Here is a 12,506-nt window from a genome sequence, read left to right on the forward strand (position 1 = left end):
GTCCTCGGGCATCTCAAGTATAACAAAGTCAGTTAAGATAGTAAGATTAGCAACAACAACGGGCACATCCTCACAGATACCGATAGTTATGGCAGTTGATTTGTCATCCATTTGCAAAGATATTTCATTAGGTGTGAGTTTATTCAAATCAAGTCTTTTATATAAACAGAAAGGCATAACACTAACACCAGCTCCCATATCACATAAAGCAGTTTTCACATAATTTCTTTTGATGGAGCAAGGTATAGTTGGTATTCCTGGATCTCCAAGTTTTTTAGGTACTCCACCTTTAAAAGTATAATTAGCAAGCATGGTGGAGATTTCAGCTTTCGGTATTTTTCTCTTATTGGTGATGATGTTTTTCATGTACTTTGCATAGGGAGGTATATTTAAGATATCAGTTAAGCGAGTACGCAAAAAGACTAGCCTCAACATTTCAGCAAAGCGTTCAAATTCTTCATCGCCTTTCTTTTAGTTGACTTAGGTGGAAAGGGCATAGGTCTTTGAACCCATGGTTCTCTTTCATTACCGTGTTTTCTAGCAACAAAGTCTCTTTTATCATATCTTTCATTCTTTGGTTGTGGGTTATCAAGATCAATAGTTGGTCCTATCTCAACATCATTGTCTGGTGCTTTATTGTTTGTTTGAGTGTCTTAATGAACCTCATCATTATCTTTTTCATTATCAAAAGGTGAGTGTTCACTACCAGATTGAGTTTCAGCATCAAAGATAGAAACTTCATTATCATTATCATGAGGTTTTTCTATTTCAGGTTCACAAGAGGCATGCAAAGTCCTATCATTTTTCTTCTTCTTTTTCTTTTTAGAAGGACTAGGTGCATCAGTGTTAATTCTTTGAGAATCTTGTTCAATTCTCTTTGGGTGTCCCATAGGATAAAGTGGTTCCTGAGTCATTTTACCTCCTCTAGTTGCTACTCTAGCAGCAAAGTCACATATATTATTGTTCATTTCATCAAGCAACTCTCTTTGAGATTTAGCAACTTGTTCTAATTGAGTTTGAACCATAGAGGCATGCTTTCCTACACCTCTAACATCTTTTAATATTCTAAATAACAAGTCAATTAAGCGAGCAATCATATCAGAGTTGTATTTCAATTGTGTCGGATTTCGGGATTCGGCAACCCATGACATGTCCGAACTCTTGGGTGCGTGCGGAGATCTCAACATCCCCAGCCTGCCTACTCATGATCTTCCTAAGCCTAACGCGTCGAGCTCAAAGAGACACAAAGACACAGAGATTTATACTGGTTCGGGACACCGTTGTGGTGTAATACCCTACTCCAGTGTGGTGTGGTGGATTGCCTCGAGGGGCTGTGGATGAACAAGTATAGTTGATGAACAAGCCTCCGGAGGAGAGGTGTTTTTGAGCTGGTGTGGTACGGTCCCTGTCAATGTCAAAACCGGCGGATCTCGGGTAGGGGGTCCCGAGCTGTGCGTCTAGGCGGATGGTAACAGGAGACAAGGGACACGATGTTTTACCCAAGTTTGGGCCCTCTTGATGGAGGTAAAACCCTACGTCCTGCTTGATTAATATTGATGATGTGTGTTACAAGAGTGGATCTACCACGAGATCGAGGAGGCTAAACCCTAGAAGCTAGCCTATGGTATGATTGTTGTTCGTCCTACGGACTAAAGCCATCCAGTTTATATAGACACGGAAGAGGGCTAGGGTTACACAAAGTCGGTTACAATGGTAGGAGATCTACATGTCCGTATCGCCAAGCTTGCCTTCCACGCCAAGGAAAGTCCCATCCGGACACGGGACGAAGTCTTCAATCTTGTATCTTCATAGTCTTGGAGTCCGGCCGATGATGATAGTCCGGCTATCCGGACACTCCCTAGTCCGGGACTCCCTCAGTAGCCCCCAAACCGGGCTTCAGCGACGACGAGTCCAGCGCGTATATTGTCTTCGGCGTTGCAAGGCGGGTTCTCCTTCAAACTTCATGTTCCTGTCGAATAGTGTCCGGCTTCCTTATAAATGTTGTGCTCCTTGGCTTCTACGCCCAATAATGGCCTTCTTCCGCGTGTCGTATGAATGCGAAAAGCTAGGGTATTTTTACATTTTACCCCCTAGCCACGCGAACGATCCGCATATAAGAGAGGCGAGGATCTAGATCCAGCTCACACCATCCTCCATTCGCAAGTTCTCATCGAAGTGCTTCTGACAAAAATCCATTCCATCATGGATAGTCGACGCGACTCCTCCTCTCGCGCTCCCAGCCCTAAGCCAGGAGATTGGGGGAGATGCTCAGTTCCACACAGTGAGCTAGTGGCGCTCCAAACCGAGGGATATCTTCCCCCAGCTTTCATGGTTCCGGTTCGAGCCGGACTGGCCACCTTCAAGGGTGGAAAGCAGGCAGAGAGCGTCCCCAACCCTTCCAAAGGAGAGCGGGTATGCTTCGTCCCTTATCTAATAAGGGGGCTCAGATTCCCCATACATTCGTTTCTCCGGGGGCTCCTGGAGTTCTACAGACTCCAGCTTCACCACCTCACACCTACCTCCATTTTGCACATCGCGGGCTTTGTAGCTCTTTGCGAGCTGTTCCTGGGCATTGAGCCCCATTTTGCGCTGTGAAAGAGATTGTTTTGCCTTGTACCCCGTTCTTATGAGGGGTCGATATATCAAGTGGGCGGAGCCGAAATATGGCGTGTCGCCGGGACCGGATATCTATCCGGCACCCCGAAGAAGGCGTCCAAAGACTGGCCTTCGGAATGGTTCTACATGGAGGACGCCCCTCTGCCGGATCCAGTTCGGATCGGCCTCCCGGAGTTCAGCAATGCTCCCTTGAAGAAACGCCTGAGTTGGCGCCCGCGGAGCCCTCAACGGGAGGATGATAGGAGCGTCCATTATCTGATGGGCCGGATTAGGTTACTGGCCCACTCCGGATTGACCATGATTGGAATCATGGCCACGTGCATTATGCGAGGGGTGCAGCCACTCCAATATAGGGCCCACCCTATGTGGGATTTCAACGGGGAAGACGACGCCACCCGTCACGGCCGCAGAGGGCCGAGCTCGCGGTAGCCGATCTGGCAAAGATCCTGTCCGGCTTGTACAAGGGGGAGGAGGAGGACTTTCTCCGCACGAATCCATTGAACGGATTCTCCATGAATAACCCTCGGAGATGGGTAAGTGGACGTTTATCTACCCGATCCATACTTCCCAAGTCAAGTATTTTACTTTGTGATTTTGACGCAGGAGCTGCGCCGGGATGTGGAAGGCATACGAAGCCTAACTCCACAGCCCGAGGATCCGGAACGATCCCTTGATCCGACCTGAGAAGAGGATTCAGACATAAAGGTGGAGCTGTTTGACGGGGTGTTCCACCAACTTAGCATGGACAATGCTCTAGTCGCCATTACGGCTGACTACCCCGGCTTGATTCCGGCCTCCCAGGTGACTACGACCGAGGTCTTGACACCATCATTTGATCCGTGCTCAATTCTGACCATCCTATACTGATGGTGCATCGCAGGAGGTGCCTTTAAGGCGGGAAGCCGAACCTGCGGCGGCTGACCAGCAAGGGTCAGTTCGGCCCAGCAGGCGGAAGAGGAGTGCGACGCAAATCGAAACGTTGCGGCAACGGTACGGCGCACCGTTGTTTTTAAGGGAAGGATCCCTATGAGGTATATTAACGCTCATAACTCTTTCCAGGAGAAAGAGCGCTCGCCGGACAGTGTCCGGAGAGGTTGCCAATCAAGCCTCCGCCAGCCATGCTCCATCGCGTGGTCTGGAAGTGGAGGCAAACACAAGGCAAGAGCCGGATGCTCCTCCGACGGAGGATGCCGACAGGCTGCCCGCCACCCGGTCTGAGGTGGAGAGCGCCATGAATCACAGGCGCCGCCGGACAGTTCTTCGTGACGTGTGTTTCTCCCCGGAGGCGTTGAATGCCTTTGATGCGGGAAACGCGCACCTCCGTGCTGCTCAAGATGGTTTAACCAGAGCCACGGAGCAGTATGTGAAGCACATACGGGTAAGTAATTTTAATAGTTATATATGCTAGTAGCCCCCGAGACTTAAAATAGTTAAAATAACTGATTTAAGGATCATTTATTATGCAGGATCTTACGGAGAAGAATACCCACCTGTCCCAGGAGCTCCAAGAGTGGAAGGCCCAACTTGAGGCCGCAGTAGCCACCACAAGGGGAGCCACAGAGACCCCCGCTGGTAATACGTACTTTGAAAAGATAAGTAGTTAACAAAGTGCGGCGTGTGCATAAATCTGACAATAATATTGCAGAGGGCGCCGGACTAGATCCGGACAAGCAACAGCTACTGCGTTAGCTAAAGGCCGGCGAGAGGGTGCTTATGAAGGTGCAGCAGGAGAGAAACAAGCTCCAAGATGCCCACACCCAGCTAGGAGAAGAGCTGAAAGGTGTTCGGGCCCAGCTGTCTGGCTCCGTGAAGGAGAATCAGCGGCTTCGTCGCGGCATTTATAGTAAGTGCTTGAGCAAATTCCTTTGAAAAGAAGAATTCGGCGAGGAAGTCGATTGACAGAAATGTGTCTTTAGGTGTGCTCATAGGTCGCCCTGCGGAGGAAATGCCTGGTTCAACAGGTGACCAACTTCCCGAACTGGTTCAACTGCTCGAACGTGTTCGACAGGCGATGAGTGGTGTCGTTCAGGCTTTATGGCCTTCCGTCTCCCTACCCAAGGGCCTTGGAGAGCTTGCTGAGAAGCTTTAGGGAGCACGGTGACGCCTCTGTCTGTGGAAAATATCGGCCTGCCGTCAAGGCGCCAGGGAGGCCTGGGCCATGGTGAAGACGCGGTGCCCGAAGGCTGACCCAAACCACATGGCCGAGGTCGGACCTGCGGGGCCTGATGGGAAGGAGATCCCTGTGAGCTTGATGTACGGCCAAGTAGAACTGGCCGCGAAATATTCCCAACAGGACTGTAAATTAGACAGCCTGTTAGATGGGATTGAAGAGGAGTACAATTAGTCAGTTTAACGATGTAATTTGAAATGACATGTAAAATGCCTTCTAGCCGGATTGTAGATCGTTTGTCTTTGCGGACCTTTTCGCTTCAACCTCCGGACCCAACAGTCCGGAGTGTGTCCGAATACCCTTACGGTTATAGAAGAACCGGCGCATGCGTGGAGACAAGGCGTCGGGGTCATAATTGCTTTATCAGACAAGTGCCCAACTAGCTATGTTATATTACATGGTTAGTAAGAAACATCTTCCAGGGAGAATAGTTCCGTTAAGGGTTCCTTTCCCTGGGAGGCATGCCCTAAAGTGCATGTCCGGACTGCGAAAATAGCAGAAAAAGCATCTGGGGGCAAATAAATAAGTAAGTAATAAATCATCTTTCAAGTCACCGACCGAATATTCTCTTAAGAACGCTAGCTTTCGGCTTCACCCAGTCTGAGGTACACATCCGGCTGACCCGGCAGTAACAATCGCGAAGGTGCTCCCTTTACCTCCTAGCCGAACAATCGGGAACGTAGGGGTAAGCACAGGAGCCAGGCAACCCAGCTTGGCCAAAAAAACTTAAGTCATATCGATGCATATAATGGTGAATAAAAGGTACATGCGGAAGTATTACACATGTGTTGGGCATGAAGCCCATATAAATAAGCTTCTGTTAAAGAAGCCCCCAGGTATAACGAGTGCTAGGGGCACATCGAGTGTGTGCGAACAATGCGCAAATCAGCCTATCAAAGGTATTGAAAAAAAGTGGGAAGAAGGAGGGGGACAAGAGATAGTGAAAATGTAAAAAGGTGGACGAAGGAGTGAGAGGAACTCTGAGTCCGGCGTTAGGCGTAGAATCTTCAGAGATAGGCTGCGTTCCATGGGTTCAGCTCGAGTCGGTTGTCAGATGCGTTACGTAGACGGTATGCTCCACCGGTCAGGACATGGTCGATGATGAAGGGACCTTCCCACTTGGGCTTAAGTTTGTCCTTTTTCTTGTCCGGCAGGTGTAGAACAAGTTCGCCAACATTGTAAGCTTTGGCCCGTACTTCTCTGCTTTGATATCTTCGAGCCTGCTGTTGATAAAATGCTGAACGAGCTTTTGCCACGTCCCGCTCCTCCTCTAAGGCGTCCAAACTGTCCTGCCGATCCAGCTCGGCTTCTCTTTCTTCATACATGCGCATGCGAGGTGAGTCATGAATTATATCGCAGGGCAGAACTGCCTCTGCGCCGTACACCATAAAAAATGGTGTGAATCCGGTAGTTCGGTTTGGCGTGGTCCACAGCCCCCAGAGTACGGAGTCGAGCTCCTCTACCTAGTGCGTGTTAGAGTCCTTGAGGGACCGCACTAGTCTGGGTTTGATGCCGCTCATGATTAGACCATTTGCTCGCTCGACTTGACCGTTAGTTTGAGGGTGATAGACTGAAGCGTAGTCGAGCTTGATGCCCATGTTTTTGCACCAGAGTTTAACCTCATCGGCCGTGAAATTCGTGCCGTTATCAATGAAGATGCTGTGGGGGACACCAAAACGGTGTACTACCACGGAAATGAAGTCTATCACAGGTCCGGATTCTGCCGTTTTAACCGGCTTGGCTTCAATCCATTTGGTGAATTTGTCCACCATGACCAATAAGTATTTGTGCTTGTGCGTTCCCCCTTTAAGGGGTCCAACCATGTCAAGCCCCCAGACCGGGAACGGCTAGGTGATGGGTATAGTTTTGAGGGAGCTGGGTGGCATGTGGCTCTGATTAGCAAAGAGCTGGCAACCGACGCATCGTTGGACTAAGTCCTGAGCATCTGCCCGGGCTATTGGCCAATAAAATCCTGTACGGAAGGCCTTGCCTACAAGGGCCCGGGTTGCAGCGTGGTGCCCGCCGAGTCCGGCGTGAATTTCAGCTAGGAGATTTCGCCCCTCCTCTTCGGAGATACACCTTTGAAGGACTCCGGTTGTGCTTTTCTTATAAAGTTCTCCCACATGGACCTTGTAGGCTTTAGATCGCCGAACTATGCAGCGGGCCTCGTTTTGGTCTTCAGGAAGTTCCTACCTAATTAAGTAGGCTAGGAATGGTTCCGTCCACGGGGCAATTACTGCCATTATTTCGTGGGCTGAAGGTGTTATTTCATTGGCTGAGCCGCCGATTGTGTCAGAGTTGTCTGAGTTAGGTGATGCAGCTGGCTCCGGATTGTTACTTCCGGACTCCTCTTCCCATAGTACGGATGGCTTAAAGAGCCGTTCCAGGAAGATGTTTGGAGGGACGGCGTCACGTTTTACGCTGATGCATGCTAACACGTCTGCTGCATGGTTATTGTCCCGGGCTACATGATGGAATTCGAGTCCTTTGAACCGAGCTGACATTTTTAGGACGGCGTTGCGGTAAGCTGCCATTTTCGGATCTTTGGCGTGAAAGTCTCCATTTACTTGGGATATTGCGAGGTTTGAATCCCCGCGCACCTCTAGGCGTTGAATGCCCATGGAGATTGCCATCCGGAGGCCGTGTAGAAGGGCCTCATATTCGGCTGCGTTGTTGGAGTCCATGTACATTATTTGAAGTACGTATTGGACTGTGTCTCTAGTTGGGGACGTCAAGACGACGCCAGCCCCCAAGCCAGCCAACATTTTGGATCCGTCGAAATGCATGATCCAATTGGAGTACGCGCCGTACTCTTTAGGGAGTTCGGCTTCGGTCCATTCGGCGACGAAGTCAGCCAGGACTTGCGACTTTATAGCTCGTCGTGGTTTGTAGGTTATGTCAAATGGTAAGAGCTCAATAGCCCATTTTGCAACCCTGCCCGTTGCATCGCGATTGTTTATAATATCGTTGAGAGGTACTTCGGAGGCCACCGTTATGGAACACTCTTGAAAGTAGTGTCGCAGCTTTCGGGATGCCATGAACACCGCATACACTATCTTTTGATAATATGGGTACCGGGACTTGCATGGAGTTAAGACAGTGGATACGTAGTACACTGGTTTTTGAAGAGGGAATATGTGCCCTTCTATTTCTCGTTCGACGACGAGTACCGCGCTGACAACTTGATGTGTTGCTGCGATATATAATAACATAGGTTCGCCTAGGTTGGGCGCGGCCAGGACCGGATTTGTTGCCAGTATGGCCTTGATTTCTTCGAGTCCGGCCGTGGCGGCATCCGTCCATTCGAAATGTTCGGTGCGCCGAAGGAGGCGATAGAGAGGAAAAGCCTTTTCTCCAAAATGGGAGATGAAGCGGCTTAGAGCCGCTATGCACCCAGTTAGTTTTTGTATTTGCTTGAGGTCTTTTGGGATATCCAATTGTGACAGAGCTCGGATCATGGCTGGGTTTGCTTCAATTCCTCTACCGGATACGATGAAGCCCAAAAGCTTTCCGGCTGGTACTCCGAAGACACATTTTTCCGGGTTGAGCTTAATGTCATGTGCTCGGAGGTTGTGAAATGTCACCCTCAAGTCGTCTACTAGAGTTTCGACGTGTTTGGTCTTGACGACCACATCGTCTATGTATGCCTCTACTGTTTTGCCTATCTGGGTAGCCAGACATGTCTGAATCATGTGCTGATATGTTGCACCGGCGTTTTTGAGTCCGAAGGGCATTGTGTTGAAGCTGAATGGCCCATATGGAGTAATGAATGCCGTTGCGGCCTGGTCTTTTTCCGCCATCTTGATTTGATGGTATCCGGAGTATGCATCGAGGAAGCACAATGAATCGTGCCCTGTGGTAGCATCGATGATTTGGTCGATGCGAGGGAGAGGGAAAGGGTCCTTTGGACAGGCCTTGTTAAGGTCTTTGAAATCGACGCAGAGGCGCCAGGATTTGTCCTTTTTTGGTACCATTACCAGGTTGGCTAGCCAGTCCAGATGTTTGATATCTCTGATGAATCCGGCTTCTAAGAGTTTGGCTAGCTCCTCTCCCATTGCCTGTCTTTTAGGTTCAGAAAATCGCCGAAGAGCTTGTTTGACTGGCTTGAATCCTTTTAGGATATTTAGGCTGTGCTCTGCCAGCCTGCGTGGGATTCCTGGCCTGTCTGAAGGGTGCCAGGCAAAAATGTCCCAATTTTCCCGAAGGAATTCTCATAGTGCGGCTTCTACATCAGGATTTAATTGTGCCCCAATGGATGCCGTCTTTGTGGGGTCCGTTGGATGGACCTAAAATTTGACTATTTCGTCTGCTGGTTTAAAAGAGGTGGACTTGGACCTTTTATCGAGTATCACATCGTCCCTATCCACCGTGGAGCACAGCGCAGTTAATTCCTCTGCCGCTAGGGCTTCGGATAATGCCTCTAGGGCCAGTGCGGCTGTCTTATTTTCAGCGTGGAGTGTTGTATCTGGATCACTGGCGAGAGTGATTATTCCATTGGGTCCGGGCATTTTGAGCTTCATGTACCCGTAATGGGGTATAGCTTGGAAGATTGTGAATGCCTCTCGCCCTAACAAAGCGTGATATCCGCTGCCGAATGGGGCCACTTGGAACGTGACCTCTTCGGACCTATAATTGTCCCGCGAGCCGAACACTACATCTAGTGTGATTTTTCCTGTGCAGCATACTTCTCGACTAGGGATTATTCCCCTGAAGGTTGTGCTGCTTCGCTCAATGCGGCTCCAGTCAATTTCCATTTTTTGAAGGGTTTCCTCGTAGATGAGGTTTAATCCGCTGCCGCCATCCATGAGTACCTTGGTAAGACAAAAGCCGTCCACTATCGGACTAAGGACCAATGCGGCTGGTGCTCTAGCTGTTCGGAATTTAGGTTCATCGCTGGCATTGAAGGTGATAGCCGTGTTGCTCCATGGATTTGTTGTTGCTACTTGGTAGACTTTGGCAAGACTGCGGATTGTTCGTTTCCGCATGTTATTTGATGCAAAAGTCTCAAAGACTGTTAATACCGTACTGGTGCTGCTGGGCTGGTTGCCCGGGGCTAAAAAGCCTTCGCCACTTTTGGCCAGCTGCCATAATATCCAACATGCTCGAAGGCTATGTGTTGGAGTGGCGCCCTTCGTACTGTGGATTTTGCAGGGTCCATTGAGCCATCCCTCCAGTATGGTTCCGTACCCTTTATGGGGTTTTTGCTTTTTGGTTTTTAACCCAGGTGCTTGAGTATGACGCACCCTTTTATTTAGGACTGGGGTTGTATTCAGGGCCGGATTGTACCAAAACCTAGTTTCGGTTTTCCAGACACTTTCCATCGCGCAGTATTTTTGTACAATGGTCGCTAGGTCGGTGAAGCGTGTAACTTCGCGACGACTGATGGCGTTTATGATTCCCTTGTCCGTGCAATTGTTGCAGAAGATTGATATCGCGCTTTCTTCACGGCAGTCCTTTATCCTGTCCATAACCAGGAGGAATCTGGCCCAGTAATGATGTACTGTTTCATCGGGCTCTTGCCGTATTTGAGATAGATCGCTTATGTTTGGGTAGGCGGGTGGAATCAAGTTCGGAACCCCGCCAATCTGAGGCTCAAAGGCCAAGAAGCTTCCGGATTCGGAAGCTTGGTTTGCTGGACGCTTTCCCACAAATCTGGTCCGATGCCTGACTTTAGGTTCAGTATTTGATTAGCGTCCGTCCCTCCGCGGGAATCCGGACATAGTTGGTTTTAACATAGAAGAAGAGTCGCCGCATTGTTCCTCTACCACGACAACGTGGTGGGTAACCTGGGGAGAGTTGATTTCTCTCAGATCGGTTTTAAGCCCAATCTGATCGTAGTCGGTAGCGGCTCCCAGGGCGGCGATGCGATCCAAGAGCTCGTTTACGGAGGAGAGTTCAATTGGATCTAGCTGCTCAGCGAATTCTGAGCTGACATGAAGATCGCTTTTAATGACCTGAGAGGTCATTGTCGGAGCGATGGCCGGACAGGCGGTCATAAGAAAACCACCTAGCCGAATAGTCTGGCTGGTGGCCAAGGCTCCCTTGACGATGGTGCCGTCTTTGAAGATGGGAAAAGGCATCCTTCCTGATGGTGACGGCACAGAGGAACTCTCAATGAAAGCACCAATGTCGGTGTCAAAACCGGCGGATCTCGGGTAGGGGGTCCCGAACTGTGCATCTAGGCGGATGGTAACAGGAGACAAGGGACACGATGTTTTACCCAGGTTCGGGCCCTCTTGATGGAGGTAAAACCCTACGTCCTTCTTGATTAATATTGATGATGTGTGTTACAAGAGTGGATCTACCACGAGATCGAGGAGGCTAAACCCTAGAAGCTAGCCTATGGTATGATTGTTGTTCGTCCTACGGACTAAAGCCATCCGATTTATATAGACACCAAAGAGGGCTAGGGTTACACAAAGTCGGTTACAATGGTAGGATATCTACATGCCCGTATCACCAAGCTTGCCTTCCACGCCAAGGAAAGTCCCATCCGGACACGGGACGAAGTCTTCAATCTTGTATCTTCATAGTCTTGGAGTCCGGTCGATGATGATAGTCCGGCTATCCGGACATCCCCTAGTCCGGGACTCCCTCAGTCCCTATGCCATCTCCCTCTATGGTGGTGGCTAGTCCTATTTATAGTGGCCTTGGTCCTCTTCCCAAATATGAGCGGGAAGGGATTCAACAACGACGGGATTTGAAAGGGGACAAGTAGTACAATCTATCATGACAAAAGTAGTCTTCGCCTGCGAAAAGCCTCTAGTCGTGACGCTGCGGTGGGCTCATTGATGACCTCCGTCCTGTCGTCCAGACAGTCTTGGTCTCGTTGCACCGAAATGGGAACGTTTGGCTGATTCCTTGGGACTCTACGCCTATGGCTTGCTTCCCTTGCACCAAAGAGGAAACCTGCATTCTACGCCCGCCTGGCGCTCGCCTGGGCTTGGTTGTCATGGCTCACGTCAGCTGAACCTCATGAGGTATCTTGCACAGAACTCTCCGCCCCTCAGGAGCCTTCCTGAGGAGGCTGCGTCCTTTGGGGGTCTTGGAATCATCCGCCTCGCGAGGGTCTTGTGGTGTTGATGCTGAAGTTGGGCCATACCAGGCCATCGATGGAGCTACATGGTGGGCCACAGGCAAGCAGGGCCGGATACCCCCATATTCAGGATGCCGACAAATTGTTTCATAACCTTTGGATTGAAGTGATCTTGCTTTATAATGTAATTATCAAACTCATAAAGGCATTGACTAGGATGTTTATTATAAGGAATATCATCTTCATCGAATTTCATTAGAGAATTTACCTCTACCACCTTAGGTGGTGGTGTTGTATCAAGCCCATGTATTTCTTCAATAGGAGGTAAATTTTTAACATCCTCTGCTTTAATACCTTTTTCCTTCATAGATTTCTTTGCCCCTTGCATATCTTCAGGACTGAGATATAAGATACCCCTGTTCATTGGAGTGAGTTTAGGCGGTGGTTCAGGAAGAGTCCAATCATCATAATTTTTCAGTATGTTATTCAACAATTCTTCGTCTTGCCCAATAGTCCGTTCCCTGAAAACACAACCAACACAACTATCTAGGAAATCCCTAGAAGCATCGGTTAGTCCATAATAGAAGATATCAAGTATTTCATTTTTTTGAAGAGGATGACCAGGCAAAGCATTTAGCAATTGGAGAAGCCTCCCCCAGGCTTGTATGAGACTCTCTTCTTCAA

This window comes from Triticum dicoccoides, chromosome 4B (genome assembly GCF_002162155.2).
Source record: "Triticum dicoccoides isolate Atlit2015 ecotype Zavitan chromosome 4B, WEW_v2.0, whole genome shotgun sequence".
NCBI classification, from domain to species: Eukaryota; Viridiplantae; Streptophyta; class Magnoliopsida; order Poales; family Poaceae; genus Triticum; species Triticum dicoccoides.